We start from the raw sequence: 13,631 nt of genomic DNA, 5'->3' as shown, positions 1-13,631 counted from the left end.
TCATACCAAACCAGATTTTCATTACAACCAATCAACTAGTTGGCTGGTTGGATGCAAGTTGGTCTAGTGTGTGGCCAGCTTTAGTGTTGTGCTGTGCTTTTGTTGCTGTTGAGGGCATTAGGCCCTTCCAGGTTCTGGTAGTGAGGGAACTACCTGTGAAGTTAGTGCCCCGACAGGGCTAGGATTTACGTTTATGTTTTCTTTGTGTTATTTCTGACATTGCACAATAAAGACTGGCGCCGACCAGCTTGTACTTGCATCTAGTCTGGCGTACTGTATCCCAGCTGCTGTGTGTGAAAGGAAGGAGTCCTCTACCCAGGAGAGGGACCCCCTAACCTAACTGTGTCACAATATGGTGGAGAATGCGGGCAACCACACACACTGAAGTTGCAGCGAGAGGAAAACTTTCTGTTTAAAAATTAAAGGGACAGACACCAATTTGTGAGTGTGGAATAACACTGTGTCCTTGAAGTCCCATAGAGGAGGCGTCAGCCAATGCTCAGAGAGGCAAGGTTCAGCTTCCAACCTACACCCCAGAACAAAATGGAGGAAATTATTAAGGCCTTGCTCCAAGCTACAGGAGCTCAGCAGGAGACGAACAAACTTCAGCAGGAGACGAACCAACTTCCGCAGGAATCTACCAGAGCTCAGCAGGAAGCTACCAGAGCTCAGCAGGAGACTAACAGACTTCAACAGGTCGCCATTGAGGAAACCCGCCAGGCCTTAGCGGAAAACAGCCAGGCCATAAGAGAGGTGGTACAGCACCTGGTCGCCCGGCCCAGAGATGTTAATACTGGTCCTCCCACCACCACTCACTCCGTACGAGCCAGTCACTTCCTCCAAAAGATGACTTCGGGCGATGATGTGGAGGCCTATCTCGCCGCATTTGAAAGAACGGCCGAAAGGGAGAGTTGGCCCCAGGAGCAGTGGGCAAGTCTGGTGGCACCTTTTTTGTCTGGGGAGCCACAAAAAGCATATTTCGACTTATGCCTGGCTGAAGCCAAGGACTATAAAAAACTAAAACAGGAGATCCTAACTCGCTTGGGAGTCACCACCTTTGTTCGTGCCCAACGGGTCCACCGCTGGGAGTTCCATATGGACAAGCCTCCACATTCACAGATGCATGACCTCGTCCATCTGTCCTCAAAATGGCTACAGCCCGAGACGCTGACGGGACCACAGATCGTGGAAAGGGTCATGATGGACCGGTACCTGCGATCATTACCCGCGACTCTGCGCAAGTGGGTGAGCCATGCAGACCCTAAGACCGCGGACCAGTTGGTCAAGCTAGTGGAGAGGTACGTGGCGGCTGAGGAGCTGAGGAGTATGCCCCACCAAGCCCCGATGGCGCACCGGCGAACTCCCACAGACACTGGTAAGACTGTTCCAGGGGAGAAGGGTGCTGGGCGGTGGGATGTACCTAAGACCGAGGGTGTAGAACCTGGAGACAGGCCTGCCAGGCCAGGAAGGTTCTTGCCCCGTAAACGACTAGACATTAATATGATTCAGTGTTTCCGGTGTGGTGACTTCAGCCATATTTCCGCTAATTGTTCACTTACAACTGAACCTATGCAATTTGAATTTGATACTGCTCATGTCTACCGCAGGGGGTCTTTCTTTGCACAGACAGCCTGTACGGCTGTCCAGCAGGCTGAGACTGATAAGCACATGTGTGTACTCACTGTAGATGGCAACCGAGTAGAGGCACTGTTAGACTCTGGTAGCTTGGTGACACTTATAAAAGCTGAGCTGGTGAACCCCTTGAGGCGTAAGGGGAAAACTGTTGGTGTGACCTGCATACATGGGGAAAATCGATATTATGTTACTGCCGAGGTGAACATCGAGACACCATGTGGCTCTGCTGTAGTTTCTGTGGGTTTGGTGCCTGGTCTGATGTACGATGCAATATTGGGGAGAGACTTTGCTCACTTCTGGAAATTGTGGGAAAGCCGTTTTGTTCCAGAAGTGAACAACCCCGGTCCACTTGAGAAGGTTGTCGATATAGTGGAGGAGGGAGTTTCTTCTGAGTCAGAGTTATTCCCTTTTCCTACTATGGTTGGCGAACTAGAGAATGCGGAGCTTGACGGTGGCCCGCCAACTGATGTGCCTCCCATTGAGGTGGAAAGTGTTGTTGGGCCAGTGGATCATCTGCCTGATTTAGAGGTCAGAAGAGAGGTCTTTGCCGTGGAGCAGTTGAATGACCCTACTTTGGTAAAAGCCAGGGAGAATGTAAAAGTAGTTGATGGTAAACCCATAGACCCTGATAGTCCTTTGTCCTATGTCCTTTGTCCTTTGTCCATGGCAATGTGTCAGGATTGGTTATATCAGGTGACTAAGAAGGGGGAAGATGTTGTGGAACAACTAATAGTTCCCAAAGCCTACAGAAGAACAGTGTTGGATCTGGCCCATGGTCGTATAACGGCAGGTCATCTAGGGGTAGAGAAAACCACTGAGCGAATAATGCAGAGGTTTTCTGGCCCGGGCTTCATAAAGAGGTATCTGACTTTTGCGCATCCGGCCCTGAGTGTCAGTATCATGCTCCCAGACCACGTTTTAAGGGACCACTAGTTCCATTGCCTATTATAGAGGTGCCGATAGTGAGAGAGCACCTGAAACAGGCTCAACAGGCACAGCAGAGGGTATACAACCGCAATGCTCGGTTACGCAGCTTTGCTCCTGGGGACAGAGTGTTAGTGTTGGTTCCCACTGTGGAAAATAAACTTTTGGCTAAATGGCAAGGGCCCTTTCAAATCTTAGAAAGAGTGGGACAGGTCAATTACAAAGTTTACCAGCTGGGGAAAAGAAAGCCGGAACAGATATACCATATAAATCTGTTAAAGCCCTGGAAAGATAGAACGGTACTGTCGGCCATCCGAGCCCCTCCAGTAAGTCCAGGGCCCTTAGTTCCTGAAGTGACAGTGGCAAAAACCCTGTCGGCAATTCAACAATGAGAGGTCAAGGAGTTTCTGGTTAGAAATAGGGTGCTGTTCTCTGACGTACCTGGGAAAACCTCGGTCGTTAAACATGACATCATCACTGACCCAGGGGTTAAAGTTAATCTAAAGCCCTATAGGTTACCAGAAGCACCAAGAGCATCGGTGTCGAAAGAAATTAAAAATATGCTAGAGTTAGGGGTTATTGAAGTATCACATAGTGAATGGTTAAGTCCCATTGTGTTGATTCCAAAGCCCGACGGGAGTGTGCGTTTCTGCAATGACTTCTGAAAGTTGAACAGTGTTTCAAAATTCGATCCCTCCCGGTGCCACAGTGGAGAAGGAGGCGTTGGCCATAAAGTGGGCGTTACAAACTTTTAAATTTTCGGTGGAACACAGGCCAGGGGGCCTGTTGTTTAAAGCTGACGCGTTTTCACGCGTTCATTGTTTGGGGGCTTCAGTTGTTCCGCCCCATAGGTCGAAACAAAGGGGGGGGGATATGTGATAGGATCACTGGTAAAGTGGTCTGTGGCAGGGACATTTATCCCAGATTCCTGTCCTATGTGTTTAAAATCCCCAGGAGAAAGTCTGCAGTGTAGCAGGCTTGAGTCTCGGCTTTTTGAAAAGCCAGTTTGGGACCTGGGGGTTGTGGATGAGAGGAGAGGGAGGGCTCCACCCACGGCCACTCCAGGTTTTGGTTCTCTTAGCCTGGTAACAGGCTTGTTAGGGTTTCCACCTGAGAGTGGCCAATATAAGCCTAGTGTGTTGAAGGCTGATTGTCTCACCTGGGAGAGCAGACAGGGAGTTTGCTCAGAGATACTTGAAAACCTAACTGTAAGTGTTGTGCTGTGCTTTTGTTGCTGGTGAGGGCATTAGGCCCTGCCAGGTTCTGGTAGTGAGGGAACTACCTGTGAAGTTAGTGCCCTGACATGGCTAGGATTTACGTTTATGTTTTCTTTGTGTTATTTCTGACATTGCACAATAAAGACTGGCGCCGACCAGCTTGTACTTGCATCTAGTCTGGCTTACTGTTTCCCAGCTGCTGTGTGTGAAAGGAAGGAGTCCTCTACCCAGGAGAGGGACCCCCTAACCTAACTATGTCACAATACACATATATACACAGCTACATAATGAGGGTAAGGTACAATCAGGCAGATTGTAAGACTCTTCAGGGAGTCAGGGAGATTGCTGCTATTTCAGGGAGTCTCCCTGACAATCAGGGAGAGTTGGCAAGTATGGCATATCCTAGTATTGTTAATATTATTATAATTTACTTCTAATAATTATTTACCAATTATGCAGCACTATACAGAGAGAATATTTGTCATTCACATCAGTACTTAGCCCTTTGGAGCTTACAGTCTAACTTTTTAACATTTGCATGCAGCAGCCAGTTAACATACCAGTATGTTTTTGGAGTGCGGGAAGAAAGCCACGCTAGGACAACATACACACTCCACATAGATAGGCTCTTTGTCATAAACAAACTCATGACCCCAGTGCTATGAGGTAGCCTTGCTAACCACTGTGCCACCATGCTGCATGTGCTGGTAGTATTGTATCTGCATTCAGAGATTATCTCTGAGTTTAGGGAAACAGAACTTAGATGTACTGAAAGGTGATTAGTTTCCATTTAGGGTTAATTTTCCACCCATACATGTAAATTGTGATTGCTAAACAAAGGTCACACGATTTTGAGGAAACATGAAACTCCCTGTGTAAAACAATTACACCAGCAAGTGAAATACATGCCACCAGGTTGAAGTTGTCACATTTCAAATCTTGGTCAAGGATCAAAGAATTTAGAAAATGACTTGGTCGCTGACTCCTTTGATACGAGCAAGACAAATCCATTTTGTAGTCTGTCAGCCCTGACCAGTTTCCGAGGGAATTCCATGCTCCATCACTTCTAGGGATTGGAACCATGCTTGGGGAAAATGAATGAGAATTTAATTCCACCAAGTAGCGCCAGTCTAGACATTCTTGGTAAGCTTGTGGAGAATATAACATGAAGAAGTAGTGAAAAATCACTAGAGAAATATTATGCTTACTTGCCTCATGTTCATTAAATCTGTATTACTAAATATGGGCACAACAGAAACAATATGGAGGTGCATTCCACCTGATGTACACAACGGCTTGAATGCTTTAGTTGTTACAAAATGGAAGTTTTCGTTGTAAATCAGTACATATAGCAGTCATGCGCAGCTGTGGATTCATTCCCTCTGTTGTCTATCACTATTGGACTCAATAGGTTTCCGATCTTTAAAACATATTTCAAATTAGTCTTGGATTAAGGCAGAGGTTCCCAAACTCTGCCATTGAGTCCAGATGGTTAAATTAAATTGACTCATGTACTAAATAATTAGGAACCTGATTCAGATTTGGACAGTATTGCACAGCTGTAAGGAAGCGGTTGTGCAATACCGTCCAACAAATATTTAAATACTGCAGAAGGCGTCTATAAGTAGCAGACGGCTCCTGACAGCAATTGCGATCCAAGTGCAGCGTTCGGAGACGTCTCACTGATCTGTGCATGCATCTGTGTCAATCAGTCCTGTCCATGCTAAAATTTAAAGCAGGTCTATTCATTTGGGGATTTGAAATTCATTTTTGAGTAGGATTTGGTATTCGATTTGTACAAGGGCATGCAAAATCGAACATCAAATCACTGTTCAAAATCAAACCAAATCGAATTCGATTTACAAAAGACTTCTAAAATTAAATTTTAGTAAATGTGGGATTTGATGAGGGATTTATAAATTCAATTTGATTCGATTTGAGGTGAGCTAAATTGAACATCAAATCAAAATGGAACTTTGATAAATATACCACTTAGCCTATATTATGTATGTTTAGAGCATATTTACCCCACTGACCAGAAACTATGGAAAGTCCTCTATTGTAGTGCAAATGTAGCTGGTCCATTACTGTTTGTGCTTGACCTAGCTGAAGTTTGAGCTCGAGTCCCTGGTAGCCTTTAAATTTGTCCTACTCAGAGCTATCAGTAGAATTATTTGCATTATATACAGACCATACTTACACTACTCAACAAATTAGAAAAAAAAATCTGCATCTGGCATGTGAATGTGTGTTTTAGCTTAATTTAGGGATGCTGAATTCAATGGAAAAGTCAGATTTTCTCTATCACGTCACATTTATTAGATACGCACAAATAACAAAAGCGGTAATAGCTATATCTGAAAAAGATATATCTGTCACTTTATTTAATCTCTATAGAACTTAAATATTCTCATCACATTCATTTATAAAATACTAATAAAACTACAGAAACACTTAAAAACTGCATAAACTAAACTTCAGAAACTCATAACAATCCAAATAAGCGGTAATGTAATTGTTAGTAAAAGATAAAATGTAGTCACTTTGCTTTAGAAAAATAGGGTGTTGACGCTTTCCGATTGTACAGTGTCGCATTGGTCTCTCTAAAAAGGAACCAGCAATTTTCCCCATCCATGCAAAGTTCCAGCATCCATGGTAGTGATGCTCTATTGCCAAAATGTCTTTGTGAAAATTGTTCCCCCTATCCATCACTTACACCACCCAGGTTTTCAGGGGAAATGTCTAAATGGGAATGTAAAAAGTGAATTTTAAGTGACATTCTACAACCCCTATTCTTGTAGTTGTCCAATAGTTCATTCATGGTGGACATGTAGTTGTCCTCTTTTCTGTTCCCTAAGAATCTACATGAAGCAGCCTTGATGGAAAACCAAGCAGCAGACTTAATTTCCACCAATTTAGCGTTAAATATTTAATCCATATGTAGTTTACTTATTTGGGGTCTACCAAATATGTCTTCTTTTACCTTTCCTTCGCTTAACTTCAGAAACTTTTCCTTCTTTATCCAGAGCTTTTATAAATTCTTCATTAGGCCCAAATTAATGTGAGGCGGAGGTAAAATGATTTTATGCAGCTCAGCCAATGGAGTGTACTTGGTGTTTTTCTCTCCAGCAACATAAGTTTCTTTCTCTGGCTATTTCTTTGTGATATAGTGATTTTTAGTGTCTTTGCTGTCCCATAAACACAGAAAGCAGCAGTACTTTGTGAACCCACCTTGCAAACCTAATAGCAGTGCAACTACCTTTAAGTTACAACAAAGATTCCATCCATGATCCTTATACTTGATTCCCTCCAATACAACACAGCCATACTTTCATTAGTTTCTTTCATGTCCACTCCAGAGGGAGTGTGTTCCCATTATAGAGTAAAACTACTTTCAGTCTACTCTTCGAGGGATCAGTAAACAGTCGCCACTCATTAGTATTGTGAAGAACACCAAACTCAATCATTAAACCGTTAACATCTGTACAGACACACATTGAATTTTTCTTTTCAACAACTGTGGTCATAGAAAAGTTTCTTGCTCTTAAACTTGAAATTGTCATATCCTGACCCAGGAATTTCCACTGTTGCAGCCTAGAACCCAAAAGTTACAAACCAAATCATCAAATTCCTCCTCTTCTACGATAGGAGATGATTTTTCTAGAGCTTTGGGGTGATACTCCACTGTAATTTCTGTATCTTCAGACTCGTTTAACTCTCATGTTGCCAATTCACTGGTACACACACTAGATACTGGAGCATTCAAAGTACATTTTATAAACCTTCTTTATCAAGGCACTAATAGGCTCACTTTGAATTTTTGGTGTGAGCTTACCGCATACATAACAAAAGTTATCAGGATGGTTTACACACCCACAAATTTTAGTGGCTACCATTACTTTGTATGCACTTACAAACAACTCAAAAAATGTGCTCATTAAGATAAAAACTAACGAACACAAGAAAACATACCAGTTACTGATGGTCATGGTGCAGTTCAGGGACCTTCATACTTACGATCCCCCTCTGCACGCTGGCCAAAAGCTGGGACAGGAGCGAGCAAGCAACATGGCATCCAGCGCTAAGAGAAGGTTCCTGCCCTAGAACCAGCACATGGAGAAGAATGAGGAAGATGAGTAGGGGGATTCTGATCACATAGAGGCTGAGGTGTCTGGGTAGGATTCATACCCCATAGCGCAGGCAGAAGGGAGTGTTTCCAAGCACTTACCGTTATTAATTATTTTAATTTTTGAATTTACACTTTTCAGAAATCTCAAAAACTTTTCATGATATCAAATTTGTGATTGTGTATTTGGATTCTACACAGATACAAAATGACTGTTGAGTAGTGTTATCTTCTGTCATCTATCTATCTATCTATCTATCTATCTATCTATCTGTCTGTCTGTCTGTCTATGCTATGCAGACCAGGCAGTGTAGAATTGGACCTTAAGGAGCTGATTTTGAATCAGATGCATCAGCAGCCACTTTTCCATACAGCCGTGGCAGCCTACTTACTAGGTACTGCTAATGTGAGAATCCACCTTTGTATCATAAAAATCTGAGTGACTATGTGGAAGCCTATCCCATCCATGTCTATTATGGTCTCAGCCGCCATCATTAATATTGGAACTTACACCAGTCCCATGCTGGGTGCAAAAGAACCAGCTGATACATATGTCCCATCTCTGTTTGCGCACTACGATTGAGCAAGGAAGTTAGCTTACAAGTCTATGACACTCCTGTGATACTCTCATGGTACAGAAGAGTTCCTTGCTATTGCATTGCCACCACCCAGTTAACGTCCATCCATATAACTTTGTGGAAAGTTAGGTCTGTCGACAGATAAATCAATCCATATGTACTAGCGATCTATATCCATGTGTGGATACCTGATCTGGCGCAGAAGCTGATTTCTTTATTCAAGGCATGTGCAGTATGCTGAATTCCATGAGATCTGCGCACATTGCTATTTGCGTGAAATAACCCCAAATTCTTCAGTGTTTCCTAACTTGGTAAATGAGACCTTTATTAAGCATCAGTTCATTAAGAGATAAATCAGCTATAAAGCCCGCAAGTCATTTTCTCTCAAGAAGGGTTAAGATCCAATCAGGAAACCCTTTTAAAAGAGAATTCCAAAGTCAGTCATTTGACCCAAAATTACTGAGGCTTTCAAATATCCCCGGGATCCTGTCTGGTGCTGAGGGTCACTGTGGTGCCTTACTTATCACACTACCTATAGGTAGTATCCAGACTCCATGACAATGTGAGAAGCTTTCCATTTCATATTCACCCAAACATTTACTGCTCATTTTTCTGCATTTGTGGGGTTCAAACCTTGTACAAATGGAATCTCATGGGGGTGCTTTTGCACATCTCTATACAAAACACTTATTTTATCCAGCACCAAATAAAACCACAGTATCCTAAAGACATCAGATACATTTTAACCAGAGAGAAATTATCGCAAATATTTTGTAAAGTAATATCTATAATATAGCGTCAAATATATATATATATATATATATATTTTCTGTTTCTCTTCCTTCTTATAAGCATAGACAGCTACTAACATAGCTAAATCATTTTAAGATTAACTTGCACATAAAACTTGGAAAATAATTGACAAATTTCATTTAATCTAGTATGACTAATAACACAATTATTAGACATTTTATAAAGAAATCCATCCAAATCCCCTGGGATTAAAACTTTAAAACTATAACTGTAAAAACCTTTAAGTCATTATATCTAAATTAAAATAACTAATATACTGCAACTTAAAAATGTATTTTCAAAATTGGATAATAATATTTATTTTATAGTTGTAGAAATTATAATAGTAGTTGTAATAATAATAATAGTAATAATAGTAGTACTAGTAGTAGTAATAATAATAATAATAATAATAATAACATTAATAAAAGTAATTTAAATGCAACAAACAGAAGATGTCTTTGATCACTGCAACACAATGCAAGTAATATATTCAAGAGCTTCCAGGTATGAGAGCTTTAAATTAATTCTTCCACAAGGAATGAAACACACCTGGATGGTCTCCAAAAGAACATAAATTAGTTTGGAATGTCACTTTGTGGCTGCGTTGTTGCCGCCTTCGGGAGAATCTTTTCACCCTTACAGTCAGGATGTCTCTAGTTCATTTCCCCTCACACAGTTTTACGAAAATCAACTTGGCCTCAATTCAAACCAAGAAAACTTTGCTGATAGCAGTGGTGGGGGAAGCATATAATTAATCAGAGCCTGCTACTCTTATACATAAAGAACACTACATATCAATAACAGGAAACATTCTGAATTTGATTCACAGATAAAAAGGAAAAGACTGAGCTACCCTCAGTGGCTGTGTGTTAATTGAGTACAGGGGACTCCTTATAATATCACATTAGATATCCCAGAGGAAGCGGTAAAGATAGAGAACTCTGCACTAATCAGAAGGTGAACTGGAGAATATTAGATGGTCTGTTTAATTTTAACACATATTGACATTTGTTTATTTATGCGTGTGCTCTAATTGTGTTTTAACCATTGTGTCTTCCAAATTAAAAATATCTTAAAGTAAATAAACAATGTTTACTATATTGTATATCATTAACTTTTATTAAACTTTGCAATCTATGTCTTTTAAAAGATGCATGGTTTTGATTTTAGTTATTGTTTTCTTTTTGTATATTTCTTTTCTACAGTAGAATATTTTTTTCTGCTTCATGGTGTCACTGTTGCTATAGTCCATGAAGAAACTGTGAGCATGTGACTAAACATGTGCCAGACAGCAGCATTATAAAGACTAGGATCAACATAACAAATGCAAAACATATTCAAAACAATAAAATTAGAACTATATCAGTAATAGATTTCTAGAGGTATTTTCCTAAAGTGCGAGATTTTAAAAGTGGAGTTGTTGCCCATAGCAAACTATCAGATCCTAGCTATTATCTTCTAGAAGGTGTTAGATAATTTAGTAAATGTGCCCTCTAGTTTGTCATAATGTTTACTTTAGCTAATACAATGGCCTACCTCCCATAAGCCATTGTTTTTGGTGGACACTTTTATTCACTGCAACCACAGCTTGCTTGCCTGGATGTCATGTAAACTGTTTCTGTTAGCCAATCGGTGGGTATTTTACTATGGGGAAAATGGATCAAACCTACCGTAGAGTGGAGAAGTGGTGAAATTGCCCATAGCAACCAATAAGCTCTTCCTAAAATTTTATAGACTGTGCTCATTTGATAAGTGCAAGCTAGGAGCTGATTGGTTGCTAAGGCCACTTCTCTACTCTTTAGAAGACTAAATACATTTCCTCCTAGGTCACCCCCCCCCCACCACTCAGTATGAAAAATAGCTGTAATGTTGCTACTGTCAAAAATAATAACACTAAGGGTAACTTCAAAAGTAGAAGAATGTGGATATTAAGCAATTGTACTGTATTATGCTCCTCTTTGTCCATCTGGTGCATTCTTAGGTGCACAACTTTATTCCACTTTTGAAACTGTACCAACTAAATGGGCATGTACTAATTTCTGCAGAACTTTCAGGCCTGGTTGAAAATAGGAATGACGGAAAAAGTAGAGACCACTGCAAAGTTTTGCATGATACTACTTTAAGATTAACTGCTTTCATTGAATTAAACTTGTTCTCCTAAAAAATTGCTAGTCCTAGCCAATTGTGTTTTTAATTAACCATGACAGTGAGAGAACATATTGTGTGTGTCACTTTTATGTGTATGAATTTTCACATAACCACTTAACGGGCTTTCAAAAAATTTCCCCAAAATTGTCAATATTTTTTGATAGCAAATTAAGTTAATAGGAGTTATTTAAACCTGATTCAATATATTTTTTTTAACAAAAATTTTAAATCACGTTTAAGTATTAAGTATATCATATGATAATAAAAAATATTACCATTTTGGGGACATTTTGAAAAGAAATGACTTTATAGTTTAAGGAAATATTTTTGGCTGGGGGGACAGAACGAGGGACAGGTATGTCTATATATTGTAGAAGTAAGTGGTAGCTAGATAAGAAACAATCTAGCAATGATAATTAAATATATAGCATTCCCCAACAGTATGGGTGTCAGCTCAATTAATAGGGATATAACAGTGGTGGTATGTTATGTAAAAATAATAAAAAATAAAATTGTATGGAGCGCCAGTTGTGCTTATGTAAATAGTGTGGGTAGATGTATACCCAATGAATTAGATAACAAACAATTTAAAGTGCATAAATTAGAGTATGTAATAATAGTATAAAAAACCTAAACAACTTACATTAATTCAACAATCTAGCAGCTAAACAATATATATATATTCTTGCATAAGGTGCAAAAAATGTGCAGAAAGTGACATTGTATTAGATGATAAAATATATTAAATTGGGGTTCACAATAATTAGTTGCCCACGCTAAAAACATGTTAATAAAAAATAGCAGATCACTGGGAATAGTAGAACTGAAACAGGTTTTATTAAAAAAAATCAATTTACATTTTTAAAGCTGTTTTTCTTGTGTATATCTTCATCTTGTGTACTGTATATTTGAATTTCTTTGTACATGGTCTCATGCTTAACACTGCAATTGGGACAGATTGTGATATATGTCCTTTTTTAATAAGGCAGGATATGTGTGATACTTGTATTTAGATACGAGTGTCCTATTAAAAGTATACAATGATGACTCATTACAGACACCTTCCAAGCACCAGTTACAAAACAATCTTTTTGCAGGTAGAGAAAGGATCTGCAGCTAACCACTAACCAAGGAACACCTCCAATGTTGTACCATCTACACTACTAATAATCTCATGTACGTATACCATCCTACAGGATAAAATCTCTCTAGCAGGTGCAATATAAGGGGCAGAAATGCACCCATTCTGCAATTAGATAGAAATATTCAGTGATGTGCAGGAATAATTTCTGCAAAAATATTATCATCTTTTATTTTTAAGGCTTCATAAACTCAAAAGTAAGTGGACATTTGCAGGTCCCATAGCAACATTACAAGGGTTTGTCGTCCCAATGCTAGAGAAACACCTCTCTCTCAGTGGAAAATGAGATGAGCAGAAAGGTGAGAACAGGGAAGAAGAGAAGGCTACAGTAATCCAGGTGAGAGATGATGAGTGCATAGATAGAGTCTTGGTAGCATCAAGGGTGAGAAAAGACCTGATCATATGTTCCAGATGTGAAAATAGCAGAAATTAGAGATATTGTGAATGTGAGGTGTCAAAGCTGAATAATTGGCTGAGTCAAGTTCAGTTTTAAATTTAATCGCAGCGACGCCATCTTGCGAATGACAGCAAGACTCCATTTTAGAAATGAGATCGCAAGACGCCATTTTGCGAATGACCGCCTAGGCGCCATTTTAGGTAAACTCACATTTAGTACATGTGGCGATATTTATATTAGCACTATGCGATCGCTTCTTTCATCATGTTTCATACACACAATAATACTCACAAGAGCGCTATTAATTAGTTGCATATTAGCAAATGCATAGGACTGTATGAAACCGCTGTTTTATTAGCTTTATGCGCACGCATCTGCCCCAAGTTAACTAGCGTCCTTATATCAAACCCTGAATACCCACACATTTCATATTCACACATAAGGTTCCATAAGCATCAAAATGTATGATCTAAATTGGTTAAGTTAGTTTAAATGCTGAGAAATAAAGGTTTTTGATAACTAAGGTATTATACATGATAAGCAAGTTGTGTTTGGTCTTGTTCTGATGCATACACTTTTACAGCATTCCGGTATTATCGGTGGAGAGATCGCATCATGCAAACTCAAGTTATGGATCGCAGAACCTACAAGCAACAAAATGTTTAAACTG

The sequence above is a fragment of the Taudactylus pleione genome, unplaced genomic scaffold (genome assembly GCF_031769625.1).
Source record: "Taudactylus pleione unplaced genomic scaffold, aTauple2 ptg000128l, whole genome shotgun sequence".
NCBI classification, from domain to species: domain Eukaryota; kingdom Metazoa; phylum Chordata; class Amphibia; order Anura; family Myobatrachidae; genus Taudactylus; species Taudactylus pleione.
This window is presented reverse-complemented; position numbering follows the sequence as displayed.